At 47.4% G+C, this 23,746-nt stretch overlaps 1 protein-coding gene across 13 annotated transcripts in view; it reads right to left on the minus strand.

The window, feature by feature from the left end:
* The window catches only part of LOC147439388 (uncharacterized), a 258,172-nt gene that overhangs the window by 10,860 nt on the left and 223,566 nt on the right, over window positions 1-23,746 (minus strand). The gene's annotated exons all lie outside the window — the stretch shown is intronic.

Genomic DNA, 23,746 nt, shown 5'->3' on the forward strand with positions numbered 1-23,746 from the left:
CAAAGAGATAAGCTCAGTTTGATTCCAACGCATCTTTATTTGCCCTAACCATAGTGATAGGAAAATGACCTGGTCCATGCTTGCAGTTGCAGATGAACCTTGCCACACCTTTTTGCAACAACACTCTTCTAGAAAGGAGGGATGACCATAAGCCCGAGTAACACCGCAAATAGGGTTAAGCTATAGGGGTAAGCTCCATCATGATGGCAGAACAGAAAGGCCTTCACAGCAACAGGATGGCAACCATCGAGCCATCTTATCATCCAGGGTGGGGTGAGGAAACTTGCTACAGGATGGCAACTAAGTGAAAGTTGAGAGTCAGCTAGGATGCGGAGTGGGGGGGGGAAACATGCTGAGGCTGAGAGGGGTGGGGAGGCATAGATAAGGTTCTGGTTAGGGGCGAGTGGAAGGGAGGGGGTGGATAGGGGCGAGGGGGCAGGGGGCTGGTTAGGGGCGAGGGCAAGGGAGGGTAGGGGCGAGGGCAAGGTGGTGGGTAGGGGCGAGGGGGGAGGGAGGGTAGGGTAGGGGCGAGGATAGGGGCGAGGGGTGGGTAGGGGCGAGGGGAAGTGAGGGGGAGGGTAGGGGTGAGGGGGGGTTGGGTAGGGGCGAGGGTAGGGGTGAGGGCGAGGGGGAGGGGAAGTGAGGGGGTGGGTAGGGGCGAGGGTGAGGGGAGGGACTAGGGCGAGTGAGGGGCGAGGGTGAGAGGGATAGACAAGGGGGGTGAGGGGGAGGGAAGGGGGCGAGGGCAGGGAGGGGGTGGTGTGAATAGGGCAAGAGCTGGGCAATGGAGAAGGATAGACAAGGGGGACGAGGAGTGGCGGGGGATGATCGAGCTGCTCTCCTCCACCAGCCTGCATTTACTGTTTAAGCTTTAAGCTTCTTGCTACAATCTGCAGCTTTAGAAGCGGTCTGTGAGTTATACTGAGCTTCACCCTCACTTACTGTTACTGATTGCAACCCAAAGTCAATATGAGAAAGGATATGCCAAGGCGACACCGCCCTACCGCACAGGCGATCATCATGCTTGTCCTTGTGGAAAGCGACAATTTTATCTGCTGAACAACAGAATGCAAGAACCGGCACCAAAGGAGGATTTTGTAGGAGTCGGCACCATTGGAGGAGGGCCTGCCCGCCAGGAGCCTACAGCAACAGGGGACAACATTGGGGAGAACATTAGTGCCTGCTCTATATTGTTTTGGTGACTCTCATGTAGATGAAGGGAACAACAATGTTCGACGCTCTTGATGATCTCTTTGCCACAGCTGTGAACCCTAAGGATGTGGGCATTCTGATTGTGGGTAAGGTCGAGGGGGTAAGGGTAGATAGGTACAAGTAAGGAGCAGGCAACTATCATGAGCAAGACGGCTATCATGATCTTGGAATTCATCTTGCAGGACGGGCTCTGAGAAGGGAGTTTGCTAGACACAGAGGAGAGCTTTGTTCTGGTCAGAGAAGCAGACACCACGGGGGTTGATGTTTGAGGTGTAGTGAACTCCTGTAGGGGAGATTTCTTCCCGCTTATATACGTTTTCATAGGCTTTCCAAATTCAACGGCTTCCATCAAGAGGGCTTTCACCGAGAGCGCATCAGGGGTATCTTTTGTGACCTTCAACTCTTGAGCTGGCACATTAGTTTTAGTGCCATCCAGTTTGCGTTTCAACTTGTAAACCCACTTCGTACCAATGGCCTTTTTGCCAGGAGGCAAATCACATAAAGTCCATGTGTCATTCTCTATAAGTGCATCATATTCTGATTGCATGGTAGCCATCCAATTTTTTGAATTCTGTGCTTCATCAAAAGATAGAGGCTCCTCAACATCATGTAAACTAGACACAGCCAAAGCATAACAATCTGATGCATAAGATGCATGGCGAGAGCCTGAACGAGTACGACTAGACAAAGGTGCATCCAATTTACTGTCACGCAAAGTGTGCACCAGCCATTTTGGCATACCTCTAGCCTGCTCATTTTCAGACCTTTCCTCATTAAGTACATCATGTACATCTGCATCAGTAATAGGCTGATCTAAAACATTTTCAAAAACCCCCATAGGCTGTACATTTGCCTCATTGGAACTTACATTCGTATTTCCACCACTGAAAAGAGGCAACAAAGTGTCATAAATGTCCTATGAGCTTACATTACTGTCTCTAGTACACGATAGCAAGGGCTGAACAGAATCTTCCACAAACACTACATCCCGTGAAACCAAAATACGTTTTGTTTGCGGATGATACAACCTGTAACCTTTGCTTTCAGCACTATAACCAACAAAAATACATTTGATAGCCTTATCATCCAATTTTCTGCGCTGCACTTGTGGCACCAAAGCATATGCCAAACAGCCAAAAACACGCATGTGCTCAATAGAAGGCTTTCTATCATGCCATGCTTCATATGGAGTAATAGATTGCAAAGCTTTCGTAGGACACCTGTTAAGTACATAAGTGGCACACATAATGGCCTCAAGCCAAAAAGAATGCGGCAAAGCTTGACTTTTGACCATACATCGTGCCATTTCCGTCAGTGACCTCTTTTTCCTCTCAGCAACACCATTTTGCTGAGGTGTATAAGGCACTGTACATTGGTGTTTTATCCCACGACTAGCCAGAAATGCATTAAATTCATGAGACATATACTCCTCCCCTCGATCAGAACGGAGGGTGTCCATAGTACATTTCGAGACATTTTCAGCCATAGCCAGAAATTGTTTGAAGCACATAAAAACTTCGGACTTTGCTTTAAGCGGAAATACCCATGCATGCCTGGAGTAATCATCAATGAAAGTCACGAAGTACAGGCAATTGCCCAAGGACGGAGTTTGCATGGGCCCACAAACATCACTATGCACAAGCTGCAACCTACATGTGGCCCGAACTGAACCATCCTTTGGAAACTTAGAACGCTACGTCTTACCCAAAATACAGCCTTCACAAACATGTTTGACAAGTGCTTCAAGAGGCGGCAAAGAAGCAACCATATCAGATTTCTGCAAACGCAGCAAACTGGCAAAATTCAGATGACCAAAACGTGCATACCAAAGTTTTGCATCTGAAATGGCCCTTGAATCTGCAACAGCATTTGCAAAATTTTGTCCACACTTGTCATACAAAGTGAGCTTATACAGCCCACGGCACAAAAGCCCAGATGCAACAATTTCATCACCAAAACTGAGATCATGAACTGTACATCTGTCATCCACAAATTTGACTACAAGTCCAAGTCTAGCAAGTGCGGATACAGACAAGAGATTCTTCTTGATCCCAGGTACATAAAGTGCATCAACAAGTGTGAAGGAGCTGCCATTAGCAGCAGTGAGCACAATCTTTTCAACTCCCTGAACTGGATAAGAGACATTGTTGGCACAAGTGACTGAATTCCCATGAGGGACAGACTCGAGAGAGGTAAACAATTCACGATGTGAGGTAATGTGCTTTGTAGCACCACTGTCGAAATACCACACATGTGAATCCACACATGTGAATCTGCAGCAACTGACAAGCATGCATCATGGACAGCAGGATTGTAAGTGCACTCTGCGCTAAAAGCCCATTCTGTATCAACATCACCAACACAATCTCCTTTCACAGAAGACTCAACAATGGCTGCATTTGTAGTGGAACCAGCATTTGCAGTGGAACCACCCTCTTTCTTCTTCGCCTCTTTGGCCTTCAACTTAGGACACGACTCGATCAAGTGATCATTGGATTTACAATAATGGCAACGCATCTTCTTTTTGCCCTTATCACCAGAATTGCCAGACAAAGTACTGCCAGTAGAAGCATTAGGAACAGAATTTTTGCCACTCGCAGCAGAACCACAAGAAGTGGCTGCATTACTTTTACCACCCTTTCTTTGAGAAGCAATAAAAGCCTGTTCAACTGCATGCTGCCTAGTCCTGTTTTTTCTAGAAAGTGACTCTTGCAACAGCAATGTGCATAATGCATCAAACTTGACAACTTCAGGATTTCCTTGGGTCATCAGTCTCCAAGTACTAGCAAAAGTCTGGTAGGGATCTGGTAAGGCATCAAGAACAGTCTGCACAAGGGAACTGTTTGAAATGACTTCACCTGCAGAAATAAGCTGCTCATTGATATCCTTGACACTAGCAAGGAAAGTGTCCATATCATCTTCCTCATGCATAATCTTCGACTCCAGCTCTTTACGCAACAAAGCAATTTTAGCCTCATTGCGGCTTGCATAAAGACCTGCTAAAATATCCCAAGCCTGTTTTGCAGATTTTGCTGAACGGATGTGAGGAACAATGGTGTGCTTCACAGACAACGCAATCAATGCATGAGCCTGCGTATCCTTAACATCCCAACGAGCTTGTTCTGCCGTAGGCAAAACAACTCTAACAGCTGCAATCCTTGCAGCAAGACCTGCAACATCCTCAACATCGCCTACATCATCAGAACCAGGACGTACATCAATGCCCTGCACAATGTTCCAGACACCCTTTGACACAAGAACATGTTGCATCATATAAGCCCACACAGGGTAGTTGTCTCCATCCAACCTGTCCTCAACAGCAAACATCTTGAACAGATCTGTGTTGTTGTTGTTAGCCATGGTAAATGCTGCACCTGATGTGAAAACTGCCCGAAAATAGGAGAAACGGAGCGGGAACAACCTATGCTATATAGCACAAACCGTAGAAGACTATAAGGCACTGAAAACGGCACTGACAGAAATTCTGCACAAAATGACGAAATAGCCTGTGTAGTACTGCGTGTAGTGGAAACGGAGGCCGAAATGAGCCCAAATCAAAATTCTGAGCAGACCAAGCTCTTCGAGGTTGCCCAACATATTTGTCGACCTGCGAACGCTCGCCAAAGCTCACTGAAATCGGAGAAAGTGAGCAGGCGTGTGCTGGAGCAGCTAGCGACTAAGCCCGGGAGGACGTGACCTGCTCTGATACCAATTGTTGGAATTAGGGTTGCAAAGAAACACACAGCTTGGAGAAGACGAAGGAAGCTCAAGGCACACAATAGAGAGTGTGTTACTTAGTGTGCAATGGAAAGATGGATAGCCCTAGAGTGATGGGCGTATATACAATGCACAGGGGAAAAAACCTCCTAAAGAGGGAAAAAATGCCCCTGCGGTCCTAGTGTGTTCACACACATCACTACCACATGTGTATGGTAACACTGCATTCTTGCTCCCTCTATTCTAGTAGCACTAGCAACAAAGTCTTCCAGACTGGCTTCAGGATGGAGGCTTTCTCTGAGCTTTTGTTGAGAAGTCTTAGGCAGAGCCTTCTCTACCCACTTCTTCACCATGAATTCCCCTGGTTGCTGAGGCAGCTTGGCGACCAGGGACTTTGTTCTGGTCATGAGCTCTGCAAATGTCTCCTTGGGCTGGAGCAATAGGTTGGCCAACTCATCTGGAATCTTCTCTTGATAATCCCCTGGTCGGAAAGCTTCATAGAACTATTGTCTTAACATGGTCCAAGTAGTAAAGTGGTTTTCAACAAACTGCCTGTATCATTTATCTGCAAGACCATCCAAGGTGGACGGGAAGAGCACTAGGTATGCGTCTTCTCTGTTGAGGCCACGACCTCTGCAAAGAGAGACAAACCTCCGAGCATGGTCGTCTGCATCCTCTGTGGAGAGACCCTTAAAGGTAGGGAACTTGATGTTCACCTCTGCCAGAACACTTGTGAGCTCCTCCATGGCCTCTTGCTCCTGAGTTTGTTGCTCACTAGCTTGCTGTAACAAAATGGGGAAGAGCCTTACCGGAGAAGGAGACCTAGAGGATGTAGAACCGGTCGAAGGAATGGAGGTAGCTGTATGAGTAGGTATGGGTGATGGGGTTAATATGCTTCTACTGGGCACCAAGGGTTGACGCCGTCTGTGGTAGTACTTCAGAGGACTCAGCAGTGCACTTTGACGCTCCAATGACCTCCTTGTATGTGTCATGCAGTAACCGCCAACCCCACCAAGCTTTGGGCAAGAAGACCTTCACTTGGGCAAGACGACCTTCACTTGGCTGAACCTTGGTCTAGACTCTACTAGACCAGGGCGAGTGACTAGACCACCTGGCCTGGACCAGGACGAGGAAGGACTAGACCAGGACGAGGACTGGGTGGACCAGGGCGAGAGAGGACCAGACCCGCAAGGCGAGAGACTAGACCAGCTAGATTAAGCTGTCAAGGGTGAAACTGGACCAGACCAACAAGCTACATAGGCAAAGCGAAGAAAACCAACTACTCAACAGAGTGAGACTTCAGTTGAGGTCCCACCGGGATCGCCAAAATGAGAGCACCTGTAGCGCAGACAGTGTGTCGTGCTCTCTACAGTGGGTGCTCCTCAGTGCAATGTGTGTGACAATCTCACTCAAAACAGACTGGAAACAGGAAACAATAGACAACCACGCTCACAGACATCAACAGCAATAGTAGACCACACAAATGACTCGACTATCTCAAAGCACTGATACAGACTCTGGCGTGGCAGCACACTCAGCTCCAGTCCGGGACTCACAGGTACAAATGGGGGTGTCGAGGCTCAGATGTGCAGGGATGGTGAAGCAGTGCTCTGTGCATAGACTCACTGCTCCTGAGGCCGATGCTGGACCAAAGGTGAAGAAGATAATCCCGATGACCAACTGCTACTACTCATATGTAACACCATAAAGGGCCACCAATGGCTCATAAATGTCAGCCATGTTGTGACCTACCACGATGTCCACTAGACCACCGTCGGTACCTTGCCACTGCCACGTGTCACTCCCAGCCCAGCCCAGAGGGTCCGTCCAGTGTGAAACAACCTAGACCAACTGTACTAACTGTGTCCTCTGAAAGTGACACTGTAGCCTGCTACACTGATACCATGTCTGGGTACAAAAAGACTAGAACAAAATACTACTACTACTACTACTAGAGAGAGAGAGAGAGATGAGATGATATATTAACGTCTACAGAAGGCCAAAGTGACCTATGAGACCAAAAAAGTTACAAGTGGGGAAGGGGGAATGAGAGCTGATACAATGGTACAATGGGTGGGCTGATACAATGAGTGATATAAAGGTGGTACAAAGCTAGTAGAGGTAGGCGGATCGTTGGGGGGGGGGGGGGGGTTAGAGGAGATCCCTCATTGGTCGATGGCAAATCTTGTCAATATCCTCCATAGTCTGTACTTCCACTGGGCGCCTCGCATGTCGAGCTAGGGTGATCCGGATCCTTTGCTGCAGCCTCCTCCGATGCTGTGAAGCCCCTCGTGGTCGTGGGTGTCTTGATCTCCCTGGCTCAATCGCCCGATCGATCAACACGATCAACATACCTTTGGTGTGAGTGTGATATGAAGCTGAGCTCTGCTGTGGTGAGCACTCCTCTAGCTGCTCACTGTTTGGTGTAAAGAAATCTATGATCTGCCTCTGAGACTGACTCTTCCCTGATGTCCTCAGCAAGCTCTCCTTGTCTATGCGAAGCTCGAGTAAAAACAGGCCTTGGAATTTCTGGTTTGGGTATCTCATGACTCTAGCAAGTGGTCTGTAACCCTCTCTGAACAAGCAGTGAAAGCGGCCACGGATCTCATAGTACACCAGGCAATGACATATGTAGTGCATCTCTGTCTCTGGCTCAATATGACATAAATGACATATCCTGGCCTCTACTGGTACTCCTCGAATCTACCAGTCTCGATCTGAAGATGATGCGAGGATGTGCGTATGTGGCCAATAGCACACCGTATCCCATGAGATAAGTGTGCATCCATGTATCCAGGCCTAGTCACAAATCCGTCCTCCGTGAGTTGGAGAAAATGCTCTCTATAGAAAGCCATCTTCGTGGACAAATCCTGTATTGGCTGTATCCATGTGCTCCTGAAATCTTAAACACCATTACGTCGGTCTTACCAAGATTCACTACATTCCATTATCTTGAGCAAACACATGTAATGCATCCAAATGACGCTGCATCCCCTCTAGAGAATCTAAAATCAGCACAATATCATCAGCATATAAATACAGCAGAATCCATGTCCCTGCTAGCTGATCACCTCTGTTTCCCTCTTTGCTCTACATAGTCTGAAAACCCATCCACATACATCCCAAAAAGAGACGGAGATAGGGGGCATCCCTGCTTCACCTTGATAGTGGAGTGGACCACGTCCGTACCCGCCCCACCATTGTCCTATGTAAATCCAAGATCCCCCATATCAGCTCTATGGACACACCCATGTCCTGCAGACTACGTATAAGTCTGGCTCTCGGCATTGTGTCAAAAGCTTTGCGGAAATCCACAAAGCTACAATAGATCCTCTTGCCATGGTGTCTACCCTCGTCAATAATAGCTCTGAGTGTCAGAATCTGGTCAAGAGTAGAGAACTCTCTCTTGAATCTTGCCTGCCTTGATGCTCATATGCCCTCTCTCTCTCTGCCCATCTACTCAGCTCATGCTCAAGAATAGATGCATACAACCTAGCCAATGTGTGACCAACCATGATTGTGCAATAATTCCCAGAAATCATGGGATCTCCTAACTTGATGATAGGCACAATTGTGGACATACTCCAAGTCTCAGGAAAAGCCTCATATGTGGCTCGATTAATTATCATAGCAAGAAGCTCTGCAAGCATATCTTTGGCATGGATAGAGTGCTCTACTACTAGACCATCATGATCATGTGCTCTCCCTGTCTTCATCCTATCAATGGCTTTCCTTACCCTCTTCGCTGTAAAGAAAGTTCATGTCTCTGGGCATGTCTCTAGTGGGTCCGGCAAAGGTGGCTGCCCTGATGCTGTGTAGAGAGATGTGGCATATTCCCCCCATGTCTGTGTGGAGGTGATGGCTGGTGGTGGTGAATGCTCTTGGAATAGCCTCCATGCCTCGCTCGAGTCCTGACTCATAAATAGCTAATACAAATCCCACTCTAACTGAGATATATAAGCCCTTTTCTTTCGTCGCACTAGGTGGCGAAAGATAATCCGTGGCTGTCTATGTGTGGTAATACCGATGAGCACCTCCCTCTGGAGTCTGATCCTCGTCTCTCTACACTCCTCATCATACCAGCTGTTCTTGGGCATGCTCACAGATCGTCTCCGTGTAGACAGGCTGTAGGGATATGCCTCTGATGCTGCATCATGGAGCATCTCTGTCAGTATCTGAGTGAGCTCATCTAGTGGCCATCCAGGCTCCTGAGTACGTAGCTGCCTGTATATCTCATCAATGTACACGAAATCCGTCTCCCTCATGAAGGTATACCGAGTGCGTGTGGAGACCTCTCCTAATGGAGCTGTGCTGAACTGAAACATGAGAGCGAAAGACAAGATAGCATGATCAACTGGGACCCATTACTCATAGACAATCATAGATAGCCTTCCGACGCCTAGTGTGATGGAAGAAGAGGACTTATCTTGCTCGGTTAGAGAAGGAGTTGTACAAGTTATTCCTGAGCCAAGACTCGGGTGAAGCATGGAGATTTTTCACGAGCATTCCCCCCATCACATCCACTGAGATGCGGGGGCAACATCTCTTTACATAGTTCCAAGGCAGCACTCTCTAACTGACCCTCCGAAGCCAAGCCCATAGATATGCACTTTCTTTATCGCTGAGATGGTAAAGAAAGCCATTGACAAGACGAGGACCAGGAGAGCATATGATCACGATGGATTGATAGCGGAGTACTTTATACATGCTAGAGATATGCTTGCAAGCAAGGTAGTTTCAACACGTACGTACGGAATGTATCCACACCGTATGGATCCATATCGTACGAAACGATCCATATGGTGCTATTTAAAAAAAAACAAAAAATTGTTCGACCTTTTTGCATGGCTGAGGGTTTTGCTTCAACACGTGGTGCGGATGTATTAAGTGTTACAGAGACTCTTCAAATTTATATGTATTTAGTGTTACAGAGACATGGTGCGGCCCTTGAAGACCAGGTTTGCTTATATGTATTTAATGTTACAGAGACTCTTCAAATTGGGGGACCCACTTCTTCAAACAGTCATGGACCCGAAGTGGAGATTGATACACCACTCGCACACGGAGCCCACTAAATACATACAGCGACGGAGTGCTCGATGAGTCCTTTTGACACAGGTTCACAGTTTGACAGTGGCACTCCAGCCAATGTATGTGCTTCTATGAGTCACATACATGGAGGGCTCTACATTGGGCTTAGTCTATCATCTCTTCATGGAGATGAAGAGGCACATTACAGAGTGCAATTCTTTGACACAGGACTAGCAAGTAATTGTCTTTTGAAATTGATTATTGATTTCATTGAAATTTTTTTTCTTGTCATTTCAATTTGCGACGTGACCCAATTCAACTTTGTTTCATTGCTGAAATTTTCAGCCGAGATGACATCTTGGCCATTGTAGAAAGGCGATGGACCTTTATGATTCGTCCCATTCATAGGATGGCTGCATTGCTTCATCTTGACGCCAGAGCTTTTCCATGAGAGGAGTCTCTTGAAGCTCAAGGATGATTACATCAATATGATGTACGACATTGAGGAGCAGCTAGAGATTGATGTAGAGATGATTAGCTTCATGAACAATCTAGGACCATCCTTTGCTAGAGCTGTGGTGTTGAGGCCAGAGGCTACCAAGTTTCCTCTTACATGGTGGCAATATCATGGAAGACAAGGTCTTCCAACGCTTACGCATCTAGCTTTACGAGTACTTTCACAGGTAATTGAAAATCTTGAGACTTGTAGTATTTATACTTACTATTGCCATATATTAAACCAAGTGTGAAATCTCAATGCTCATTGCTCATTGCTATAGGATTGCTAGGCTGGTGCATGCGAGCGCAACTGGAGCGCTTATTCCCTGATACATACAAAGATCCGCAATCATCTCAACACTTCTCAACTAGAAAAGTTAGTCTTTTGCTGAGAAAATATGAGGCTTGTGCAAGCCTACCACGCTTTGGGAACACCCAAGCAGGTCCACTTTTACTTTTCACATGAATGATTGAATCATGATACACTCGACCCTTGAGTACTTGGTAAATACTAAATAATGTTTCTACGATTTTCAACAGGCAGACCCAACATGCGTGAAGATGGTGGCACATCCTAGTGCTATGGACGAGGTGGAGCTGTAGATCAGAAATGAGCAAGAGAAGATTATTTGGCTGCTTCACAAGGAGTTGGAGAGTGTTGATTGGTGTGTGACAAGGTCACGCGCACGGGCTTTGGCTATTCCTCTGCGTGAGCACGCTCTAGACCTAGAGAGTGCTCGAAGGGAGAGCATTCGTAAAGGGAAGCTTCTTGTTTGTTCTTCTCGGAAACGGGAAAACGAGGCTGTTCGTCTCATTGAGGCTTCGACAGATGCAATAGAGGATGATGCTGATCAGAGACAAGTTGATCTACATCACGCACAGGTGTCCGTGATGGCAGAGCCAGAGTACGACGAAGAAGGACATGTCCTCACGTATGGGGACTTGCTCTTTTCAGTGGAGTCTTTATCTGCATTTGATGATGATGATTTTTGAGGATGGGGCCATCACATGGACTAGCTAACTATTGAGTGCTCTCTGCTACTTACTTTTTGAGTAGGATGGTTTCATTTATGACATTTGTATGCTCTATGATGAGCCTTTTGTTATAGCTTGGGCCCGGTAGGCTATCACCATTGGTACTTTGACATTTTCCGTATTGGTGTCACGTTCACTGTTATTTTAGATCTCATTTGAGCTTTGATATTCCTGTTCAATCATCAATGTCGTCTTAACTTTGAAGTCTCTTGCAATAGTTACACAGTATGTGGTTGTCTTGTAAAACATGTCTTTGAATGTCTCTATAAGTTGTTGCCTTCTCTCTTAATTTTTTATTGGAAATGTCCTAGAAAATTTAGTGAAATTGCAGTTTCTTTACAAGAGTACGTATTTTTACGTACGTAATTTTTTTTCCTGTACGAAACAACGTACATATACGCCACATACAGTACATTTTGAACCACCTTTCTTGCAAGGCTTCTTGCAATAATGTTGAACCGAGCCATGCATGAAGGTTTTCCGGATACTTGGAGCATGTCTACCATTGTGCCTATCTTTAAGGCAGAAGACCCCATAATACCGAGAAATTACCGTACTATCATGATTGGGCACACTTTAGCTAGGTTGTATGCATCCATTTTGAGCAACAAATGAGTAGATGGGCAGAGAGAGCAGGCATTCGGGCATCACGCTGCCAAACAAATTTCAGGAGAGGTTTTTCTACTCTTGATCATATATTGACACTCGGAGCTATTATTGAGGAAAGCAAATCACATGGTAGGAGGATTTTCGCAAAGCATTTGATATGGTTCCCAGAGCTCGACTGATGCGAAGACTAAGGAGATGAGAGTACTGTAGCGCGGATAATGTGTCGTGCTCTCTACAGTGGGTCATCCTCAGTGCAATGTGCGTGACAATCTCACTCAAACAGACTGAAAAGAAAGGAAACAATAGACATTAACTGAGCTCACAAAGACACAACAACAAACCAGAACATATGACTCAACTATCTCAAAGAACTGATACATACTCTAGCGTGGCAGCACACTCAGCTCCAACCCACGACTCACAGGTACAATGGGGGTGTTGAGGCTCAGATGTGCCGGGATGGTAAGACGTGCTCTGTGTATAGACTCACTCTAGACGACTACGTCCAGCTAATCCTGACCAAAACACTACTACTCATATATACAACCATAAAGAGCCACCAACGGCTCATAAAAGACAGCACCTAAGTCTATCCCCACTGGGTGGCGGTGGTGACCTGGACATGGTGTCCACTAAACCATCGTATCCCTGCCACGTGTCGCTGCCCAGCGAGTCCGTCTAGTGTGAACCGACCAAACCAAAGACCAACTGTAAAGTCCAAACTATACTAACTGTCTTGTGAAAGAGACATTGTAGCTTGCTACAGGTCGCCCGCCACAAGACCGCTTCCCGACCCGGAGAGTGGAACTGAAGAACTGAAAGATCGGCAATCTATTGTTGGTGGTCGGATGATGGAGGAGGAGGAGGAGGCTGGTAGAAAGGAGGGTAAGGAGATCGAGGCCATGTGTATGGTGGGGGGTAGTGGCCATGAGGAGGGTACATTGGATATGGAGTGGCCACCCCATGAGCAGCAGCAGCAGACTGAGTGGGGTGAGTAGGTGGAGCAGGTGGAAACCTAGGAAAAGACTGAGTAGGCTGAGAAGGTGGGACAGGTGGAAACCCAGGGAAAGACTGAGTAGGCTGAGATGGTGGAACAGGTGGTTGGAATCCAGGGAAGCTGTAGAAGTGCTGAGGGAAAGAGGTAGACTGGGAGGGGGAGACCATAGAGGGTCCATGAAACTGTGATGAAGCTGATCCTCCTGGCTTAAACTCCATAGTGGTAGGATTTGTTTTCTCTGCTGCTTGAGAATCCCCTGAATGGGCTTTGGAAACATCTGTCTGTATCTGTGTTGCCATAGCAGGAACTTGCGTAGAAACCGGGGCTGTAGCTGTAGCTGTCTATGAAATGGCTACAGCTTGGTATTTGGCACATGAGGAACACACTGTATTAACCACAAGAGAGAGGTCCTGAACTGTGGCCATATCATTTGTCTCTTTCAACTGTATTTGTTGAGTGCGGACAATATGTTTGAGGTCCACTACCTGTCGAGTGAGGACCTTTGCGATCTTGAGCCGTAGTAATTAACATGTCCCTATCCATCGCTCGTTGAAGATGGCTACGCACTTCCCTTTGCATACTGTCATAGACAACACGATGCAGACCGTTGGTACCTTGCAATGAAAGGGCTGCATCCATAATCGTCGAAATGGCTCTTCTGTCCGCATCTAAAAGTCTATCGGCTTGAGGCGCAAAATTGGCAAACATGTCAGGTTGCCCGGATGTAGGTGTCCCAAAGCTAGATGCCCTTGCAGTATCCCTAGGTGCCCCTACACTAAGAGTAGTACGTGGTGCTGCCAACGCAACTGGAGGTTGTGTTTTGATGCCTGCAACACTACTCACAAGAGGTGGTGTGAAAGTAGAGGTGGCCAGAGAAGTAGTCATGCCCACTCTTGGTGTTGCAGTATTGACGTTAGAGATTTTGACCTGTGATTCAGAGAAGGGTAGTGTTGCTAGCTGCTCAGTCGAATCTTTTTGTACTTTTGCCCCCTTGCGCAAGGTGCCTTTCCCTTTGGCCATTTTGGAACGGCCTTGTTCTTGTTCTTTGGCTTCATCTTGTAGGGTGAGAACAACTGTTGTATCTGCCTTTTGCTGCATAATTTGCACTACCAAATACATAATAGGGGCTGTATCGCAATTGAACCTCTCTGCTTTCCCTTTAGATTGAGTCCGAAATCGCTTTGCCCTATCCTGTAGCGCTCTAAACAACACATGGTGAAACGGATACGACAGACAGTGGTAGAGACAAAAAATAGCATCGCATATTCCTGGAGAACCTGGAGAAGATGAAACTATTGCTCTTTCCGGTGCGTGCAGTAAAAAATAATACTGTAAAATTAAATACAGCTGCTGACTCCTGTGATAGTCTGCATGTGAGTGCAGCAACAGTTCCTGGCACGCATTCGCAGTGTCTTCTGGGGAGAGATTAGAGAAGGTTTTGGTGGAAGGCAAAGGTGCCAGTACGTTCAATATTCCCATAGCCTGTCTGATATCCTCCACTGAAAGTGTAATTCCATTTAGCTTTGGAAAAGTAAGTAAGAGGGCACTTAGCTTGGCAATGGAGATTGTGCAGGACGAATTGGCCTGAGCCAAATTTTGGAGACCCACGTGTTTCATTTGCTGCTGAGAGAACACATCTTTGAGTGCCGGGTTTGGCACCTGTAAATGATAATCATTAGTAAGGGTACCTTCGAGATGGCACCAGAAGGGCGAGGCACTTGTTGAGTGGTGACCTTGCTAGCAGTGACTGATTGGGGTGAATCTTCCTTAGAAGATTCTCCTGACAGTTGCTCTGAACTAGGAGTATAGTCTAATTTATTGTCAGAGCATCCCAGAGGAGGCGGAGGACTCTTCCTCGGACTATAGGTGTTGCTCTCGATTCCTAGTACGAACCATCTTGATATAATATACCCGAGAATCTGTAACTGATGAATTCTTAAAAACCTTATTCTTAAGTCCTCACTGTAGCAAGAGCAAGGTTGAGATCAAGCTCCCGTTATCAAGGAGCACGGAGAGATAGGAACGCCGGAGAGAGAGAGGAACGCCTGGAGATGGATGAGGAACGCTTGGCGATGGCCAGAGATGTTGGCGATGGAAACTGACTGAAGGGAGAACCAGCGCTTGAATTTATAGACGTTATTTGATTTTTCTTTTTGCTTTTCGCTGGGCAGTGCTTTTCGCAGGGAAAATTAAAGCATTTTAAGTATGCTTTAGAGTATTATTTGGCTTGCTTTAGGCTATGTAAGCCACAGGCGAGGGCAGCGGGGAGAGGCGAGGGCGAGATGGCCTGGCCCGGAGGGCAAGGGTGAGGGCGAGGAGATAGGGGAGGGTGAGAGGCGAGGGCGAGGAGAGGTTCAAGGGCGAGGGGAGAGGGTAAGGGCGAGGGCGAGGAGATAGGGGGAGGGCGAGAGGCGGGGGCGAGGGGAGGTTCAAGGGCGAGGGGAGAGGGTAAGGGCGAGGGCGAGGAGATAGGGGGAGGACGAGAGGCGAGGGCGAGGGGAGGGGCAAGGGCGAGGGGTAAGGGGAGAGGGCAAGGGAGAGGGCGAGAAGATAGGGGGAGGGGGAGAGGCGAGGGCGAGGGGAGGGGCAAGGGCGAGGGGTAAGGGCAAGGGCGAGGAGATAGGGGAGGGGCAAGGGCGAGGGGAGAGGGTAAGGGCGAGAGCGAGGGCGAGGAGATAGGGGAGGGCGAGAGGCGAGGCCGAGGGTGAGGGTGAGGGTGAGGGTGAGGGCGAGGGCGAGGGCGAGGGGAGGGGCGAGGGGAGAGAGTAAGGGCGAGGGGCGAGGGCAAAGGCGAGGGATAGGGCAGCAAGGCTTGAAGGCGAGGTCATATGGATATTTTCGAGACAATCAGAAGCACCAAACAGGCAAAGGGACTAACAAAGCAAGAGCAGGGAAGATTCCCGGAATCGGAGATCATCTAACCCCTCTGAAAGAATCCATGGTAGATAAAATGCGAAGTAAAATTGCTAACGAACATGGTACCTTCATAAATACCCAATTCAAGAACACTAAGGCTTATATCCATAGCAAAAGAACTTAGTGTCACTTGACACGCTATAGATCAACAGAATTTTGTGCTTTGTAAAAAGGCATGAGTCGGGTTGAGGTAGTGGGTAGCTTAAGCCCAAGACTAGAATCATTCTTACAGACAGATGAGGGGTTACATAGGATACAGACAGAGAGTGAAGGAGAGGGTTGTCCCAATTCTAGAATCAAGCCCATTGAACACAACAAAGTCAGCAGAAGGAGAGCTGTATATGGAGAGGGTGTATGAGATAGGATGAAAAAGAACAACAGGGATGTCGAAGATAGTGATCCAGAAGATATTTAAGGATTCAAGAGTCGGCGAAGATCAACACTTGATTTTAGACTGTTGATCGTCGACTTAAGCATGATAGCATTTGATCCTAGATCCATTGACTAAAGGCAACGAAACTCCTTCAAGGGTGGCTAATTGTACAGCCCCGTGGGGTAGAATCTCCATCACCTTATATGGTCCTTGCCATGCTGGGACCAACTTCTTTGCTTTTTTCAGATACTTAGCTTGATAAAGTAGCACTTGTGCTCCTTGCGTTATTTGCAGCTTTCTGAGATGGCGATCATGCGAAGCTTTGCGACAAAGCTGCTCTGCTTCCAGAGCTAGAGAAGCCAAACTTGGGCTTTCATCCAGAAGGAAAAGACGAGAGACAGGTGCCGACCCCAAATCTCCATTGGCACACAGACTGCCGACTCGCGGAGATCCTGAGTTGAATTCGAAGGGTGCTATCGCTTACAAACCGAATCTAATTAAAATGGGGTGTGATTGGTTGTGGCTTTGAAAGAAGTTCGATATGCCTAAAGAGTGCTGTGGATAGCTTGAGCCCAAGTCGAAGGATGAAGATGACATGCTTTCCGCAGAAGTGCTATCAAAACCTTATTAGTGCTCTCGGCCTGCCCGTTTGCTCTAGGGTAATAGAAAAGATTTTCGGTGAAAAATCTTGTTGTTGGCAAGCAAGGATGAAATCGTTTCATTCACAAAGTGACTACCCGTATCACTAGTGATTTCCAAGGGACATCCAAACTTGCACAAAATATTTTCATAGAGAAACTTGGCTACCGTAGTGCCTGTGCAATCCGTTGTTGCTAGTACCTCTCCCCACTTTGTTGCATAATATGTAGCCACTAAGAGATACTTCCGATTGCCTGTTTGGACGGAGGGAGTAATTGGACCTACAAAATCAATGCCCCATCTCTCAAAGGGCTGCCATGCCATAGAGACCTGCAGAGGACGGTTTGACCGCTCGCTTGGTTTAGGGCCACAACGCTGACACACATCACATACTTTTACATAGGCAATTGCATCTTGAAAAATATAGGGCCACCATAAGACACACTGGAGAATCTTCTGGGCAATAATATGACTAGGGTAATGGCCACCAGTGGGACCACTGTGGGCATCCTCCAAAATATACTTGACTTCATGACGGGAGACACACCACCTCAGAACACCATTCTGTCCTAACTTGTATAGCTGGTCCCCCAATCAGAGTGAATGGCCTAGACTTCAACAATAGTCGTCTCTTCTGCAGTGGAGAAGCGTTCTCTGAGTACATGCCAGTAGAAAGCAGATGCAAAACATCGTCGTACCATTCCGGAGTGGTATCCCTTAAAGAGATTGCTATCTGGAAGTCGTTAGCAACCCCCGTTGCCTCTTCACCCGTGTGAATGCGAGAGAGGTGGTCGGCAAGGACATGATGTTTATCAGGCTTGAGTACCACTTCGAAATCAAATTCTTGAAATAATAGTAGCCATCGCCATACTCGATCTGCAACTTGCGGCTTGTTGAGAAGATAGCGCAGGGCATGGTGATCAGTAATAATTGTGAAGTGGACCCCTAATAAATAATGCCGAAATTTTTGCAGAGCATACACAATAGCCAAACCTTCCCTTTCTGTGGTGCTATAGTTGTGCTCTGCCTTGGTGAGTAGACGACTTGCATAGTGAACAGGGCGATCCAGGTTGTACTCCTTACTACGCTGAGTCAACACAACCTCCATAGCCAGTTGACTGGCATCAGTATGCACATGAAAAGGGAGAGACCAATTTGGAGCCACTAGGATAGGCGCTTCAGTGAGACGTTTTTTGAGGTATGCAAAAGCTTCAGTCTCTGCATTCGACCATTGAAAGGGAACAGTAGCACTCGTTAGGCGGGTTAGGGTTGAGCCACCGGGCATACATGCGTATAAACCGGCGATGATAACTTGTATGGCCTACAAAGCTCTGCACCCATTTTGGGCTGATGGGAGGTGGTAACTTTAAGATTGCCACGATTTTCTTTGGGTCAGGCGCTAAGCCTTTAGCAGACACCACATGGCCTAGAAGTGTGCCCTCAGTGACCAAAAAATGACATTTATTAGGATTTAGCTTTAGGCGTGCCTCTCTCCATTTGAGGAAGACAGCAGAGAGCTGAGCGAGGTGTTCCTCTAGATCTTCCATTGGGGTTGAACATTGAGTACCTGGCTTTTGAAGGGGCGAGGCGTCCGACCTGGGAGATGTTAGAGGAAGGGGGAGATCTTTGGCGAGTTCATGTAGAGGAGATTTCTTCCCCCTTCGGTGATGTGTTATAGGTTCCCCCAGGCCGGTGGCTTCGATCAGAGGATCATTTGAATCATGAGAATTTGGGGCTGACACACTTCTTCGACCGGTCCACTCTCAGCTGTAGGACTTGAGACATTTGTGTCCACTTGAGGAGTTTGGAGAGAGAGCGTTACCGGCACAGGTGAGTTTTGAATAGAGACCACATAGCATGGCATCGATGTGGTAGATTCCAACCACTATAGCAGGTCTTCGTCAGACCCGTCGGGTGGGATGGGCTGCTCAGGGTCGGGGTTGGACTGTACTGACAATGAGCTGTGATGAGCCACTGGATCTATCCCTCCTTCGAGCCGAATTGGTTGCATTGGGGAGCCAGGAGTATGTATCCACATGGCGTCGTTTCCCCAATCATGAAGTGCCTTAGTATGCCGCAACCATGGTCTACCAATCAGCAAAGGAAATCCTCCCTCCACCTGAGGAAGACTTACCACCACAAAATCCAAGCTAAATGTGAATTCTTGTACCCTCAGAGGCACCTTCTCTACTATGCCCACAAGGTAGACTCTCCTCTGGTCTGCCAATGTAACAGTGAATGGAGCAGGGCGGGTAGGCTGCAGACCTAAGGTCGACGTAGTAAATTCTAGCATTAGATAGAGACTAGATCCACCATCCACTATGACGCTTGAGAATTGATGCCAAGAATAGATACAGTGAGACGAGGACTTTTGTAGTCGGTGAGGGGAGCAACTGGATATGAAATCATGTAGGACTCCAAGGGCTGCGCAGGTAGGTGCCCGCAACTAGGCCCTGTACCAGGGTACACAGACTAAATTATTGAGAGGGTGTCACTTCTGAGGGTTGCATCTAGCCGGAGCATCTCATAAAGGGACACTTGTTGAAAGGTGTTCTTCAAGATTGCTTCCGCTGTGGGCTTAGCTCTTACAATCTGGGCCCCCTGGGAGACTTTGACCTGTTGCAAGTCAGCCATTGTTGCCAGGAAGGCTCCATCAATGTCCGAAAGCATAGAGATTGGCCTATTCTTTTCACCACCTAAGGGTTCGACAATTTGATCAGGTTGCGGAAGTGATGGACGAGATGGTCATGTTGGCAAGCTTAAACCCAGGGCTGCTCTTTGTGCCCGAGTGAGCACGCCAGCGGGCTCTGCCACTTGTTGTGGCCGAACTGTATGTGTAGCAGGTGCTGCCTGAGGGGAGGTGTTCACTGTGATTAGATTGATCTTCGGGAATGTGAACTCTTGTTGGTTTTGAGTCAGGCCTGAAGATGAGGATGCCCTTTGCTTGGGACAATCTTTAACGTAGTGGTCCTTAGACTCCGGACAATGTCTGCAAGGAGGAGACCCTTCAAGTAAAGGACACTTACTTTGGTAATGCCCATATTCACCGCATCTGTAGCATAAGATTGACCGATTAGACGGACGAAACGGGGGACGAGGTGGTCATTGCTCTTGTCGCTGCATGGAGCTGGAGGCTGACGTGTAGAAGCTTTGGGGAACTGAGGGAGTACTAGCATGATAAAAGCTGGGGGATTCAAAGTTGTTGTGCATACCTTGCTGCATAGGAGGTGTTGTCAGCAGAGGTGGCAACGGGTCTTGATGGCCATAGGGTGAGACCATGCTGGATGCAGGTGCTAGCCCTTGTTGGAGAGAAGAACCTAGACTTTGTTGTATTTGCCGCAATTCTTTGATATAGTAACAATCCTTGTCTTCGTGCCCAGATTTTTCGCAAAAGTGGCAATAAGCCCGAAGGGGACAGTCCGGTGGAGGATGTCTTGGAGAGCGACAAGAGCTGCACCATACCATAGCTTTAGTCTCTTGCTGAGACCGAAGCTCTTCTAGCTCTCTCTTGATTTGATCCAAAGCCTCAAGATGCAATGGTTCTCTTGTCTAAGAGAGATTGATTTCTCTTCTTGGAGAGCGCGTTGTAGTTTTAGGGCTTCAAGTTCTCTGCGCAAAGAAGTCAATGGATCAGCAGGACTACTTTCGGAGAACACAGAGGGAGTCTCTATGTGGGGAGTTGTTGAACAGCTTCCTAGCCCCCTCTATCCTAGTAGCAGCTGCGATGAATTCCTCCAGAGTGGCATCGGGTCGGAGGCTCTCTCGGAGCTTTTGCTGAGAGGCTGCCCAAGTTGCAAAATGGTTCTCTGCAAACTGGCTGTACCATTTGTCTGCTAAGCCGTCCAAGGTGGATGGAAAGAGTACCAAATAAGCATCTTCACTGTTAAGACCACGACCCCTACAAAGAGATACAAGCCTCTTTGCATGGTCGTCAGCATCTTCTAAAGAGAGTCCTTTGAAGGTGGGGAACTTGATATTTACCTTGGCCAACACACTAGCCAATGCCTCCATGGCTCCTTGCTGAGCCTGTTGCTCAATAGCCTGGTGTAGCAGAATAGGAGAGAGCTTTACTGGAGAAGGTGATCTGGAAGATGTGGAACCCGATGAATGAATGGGGGATGTCGTATGTGGAGGTATGGGTGATGAGGTTAATGGACTTCTACTAGGTACCAAAGGTCGTCTTCTGTTATAGGACTTCAGAGGGCTCAGTAGTGCGCTTTGACGCTCGACTGACCGCCTTGTATGTGTCCTGCAGTGACCACCAATCCAACCAAGCTTTGGGCAAGAAGACCCTTAACTCTGGGCTGAACAACAAAGGTCTAGACCAGGACAAGTATGGATAGTGACTAGGCTATCTGGATGGACCAAGGCGAGGAGGACTGGACCAGGACTAGCAGGGACTAGACCAGGACCCGGGATGAGGACGAGGACGAGGACTGGTTGGACAAGGGCGAGAGAGGACCAGGCCAGCAGACTAGACCACCTGGCTGGACCAAGGCGAGGAGGACTGGACCAGGACTAGCAGGGACTAGACCAGGACCCGGGACGAGGACGAGGACGAGGACTGGTTGGACAAGGGCGAGAGAGGACCAGACCAACAGACTATCTACACAATGCAAGCAAGTGGGCGAAGCTAGGTAACAACCAACTAGCTTCACGATTTGTATCTCAACAAAGAGTGAGACTTCATTTGAGGTCCCACCGTGATCGCCAAAATGAGAGCACCTGTAGCGCGGATAATATGTCATGCTCTCTGCAATGGGTGGTCCTCAGTGCAATGTGCGTGACAATCTCACTCAAACAGACTGAAAAGAAAGGAAACAATAGAACTCAGCTCACAAAGACACAACAGCAGACCAGAACATATGACTCGACTATCTCATATTTCAAAGAACTGATACAGACTCTGGCGTGGCAGCACACTCAACTCCAGCCCCATAGGTACAATGGGGGTGTCAAGGCTCAGATGTGCCGGGATGGTGAAGACGTGCTTTGTGTATAGACTCACTCTAGACGACTACGTCCAAATAATCCTGACCAAAATGCTACTACTGATATATACAACCATAAAGAGCCACCAACGGCTCATAAATGACAGCGCCGAAGTCTATCCCCACTGGGTGGCGGTGGTGACCTGGACATGGTGTCCACTAAACCACCGTATCCCTGCCACGTGTCGCTGCCCAGCGAGTTCGTTTAGTGTGAACCGATCAGACCAAAGACCAACTGTAAAGTCCAAACTATACTAACTGTCCTATGAAAGTGACATTGTAGCCTGCTACAAGTACCCACAGAGCTGATTTGGGGAGTCATGGCTTTATAGAGGACAATCATGGGGTAGGTTCGTACTCCCGAGGGGTTATCTGAGCATATTTACTCCACTATTGGAGTGAAACAGGGATGCCCACTCTTCACTACATTGCTTGGTTTGTATGTAGATGAGGTTTGAGATTACATTGAAGAGGCGACAGAGGAGCATAGCTAGCAGGGTCCTGGATCTCATTACTACTCTATGCAGACGATATTGTGTTGATCTCAGATTCGCCATAGGGGATGCATCGACACTTGGATGCATTACACACTTTTGCTAATGATAGCAGCTTGTCCTTGATCCTTGGCAAGACCAAAGTTATGGTGTTCAACACCACAACGCAGTGGGTCAAGCGATCTGCACCAACCTTCACATTTGGCCAGGAGATGGTTGAGGGACACATACACTTACATGGGAGCGGTCTTTGGTGGTCTAGTGTTCTCCTTTAGGAGAGCAACAAAGACCATACTGACGAGAGCAGATGCAACTTGGGGGAGGATGGAGAGGACGTGTTCGCAAATTCAGTTTCAGAAACCTCGAACAAAGCTTTGGTTACTTCAACTATGCTTTATGGGATGCAGATATAGGGACCATCAACACACCATCATACCCGAGTTGGAAGTATTGATGGATGGAGATGTATGGAGAGACCTCTTGTCTCTAAAAATTCTCGGATGATTAGGGCCAAGGCCTTTGTACTACATGAGATTATTCATGCAGAGCTTGCTGCTTCCCTGCTGTCAGCTTTTAATTTACTTCACCTTCTTTTGTACCCATTAGATCCACGAAGATTGTATCAATTTGGTCTCATAGGTCAATTTTGGCCTTTCGAAGACATTTAATATAACATTTCATTTCATTTCTATGTGTGTGTGTGTAAAGAATGGCAAGTGTACAAAAGGACAAGAGGGATCCGCCAACATCATAGCACCATTGACCATCTTGTCACTCTTCGTGTTTTCATGGAGGAAAGCCGATTGAGAGGTAAGCGATCTTATTGTTGCTTTGTGGACTTCAAGAAAGCCTTTGATATGATTCCACGTAACAATATGTGGAGAAGGATGGAAGAAGTCCAAATACCAAGTGAGTTTATGCTTGTGGTTTCTTGAATCTATGAGAAGGTGACATGTCAATTGCGTTTGCAAAGAGGAATTTCAGAATTTTTTGCAAGCATTATTGGAGTTAAACAAGAAAGAATGTCTGTTGTCACCAACTCTCTTTGGTCTATGCATTGATCAATTGGAATAAATGGTACTTGACATTATGCAACAAGAAGGCATTGAAGATGTTACTATTTGCAATGCAATAATCATGCTTTTGTTGTATACGGATGATGTAGCGCTTCTATCACATACTTTAGAGGATGCATAGAAGCTTATGGTTTTCCTTGAGAACTTTGCTTGCATAG

This window comes from Adiantum capillus-veneris, chromosome 16 (genome assembly GCF_014529385.1).
Source record: "Adiantum capillus-veneris isolate H3 chromosome 16, ASM1452938v2, whole genome shotgun sequence".
In the NCBI taxonomy this organism is placed as follows: Eukaryota; Viridiplantae; Streptophyta; class Polypodiopsida; order Polypodiales; family Pteridaceae; genus Adiantum; species Adiantum capillus-veneris.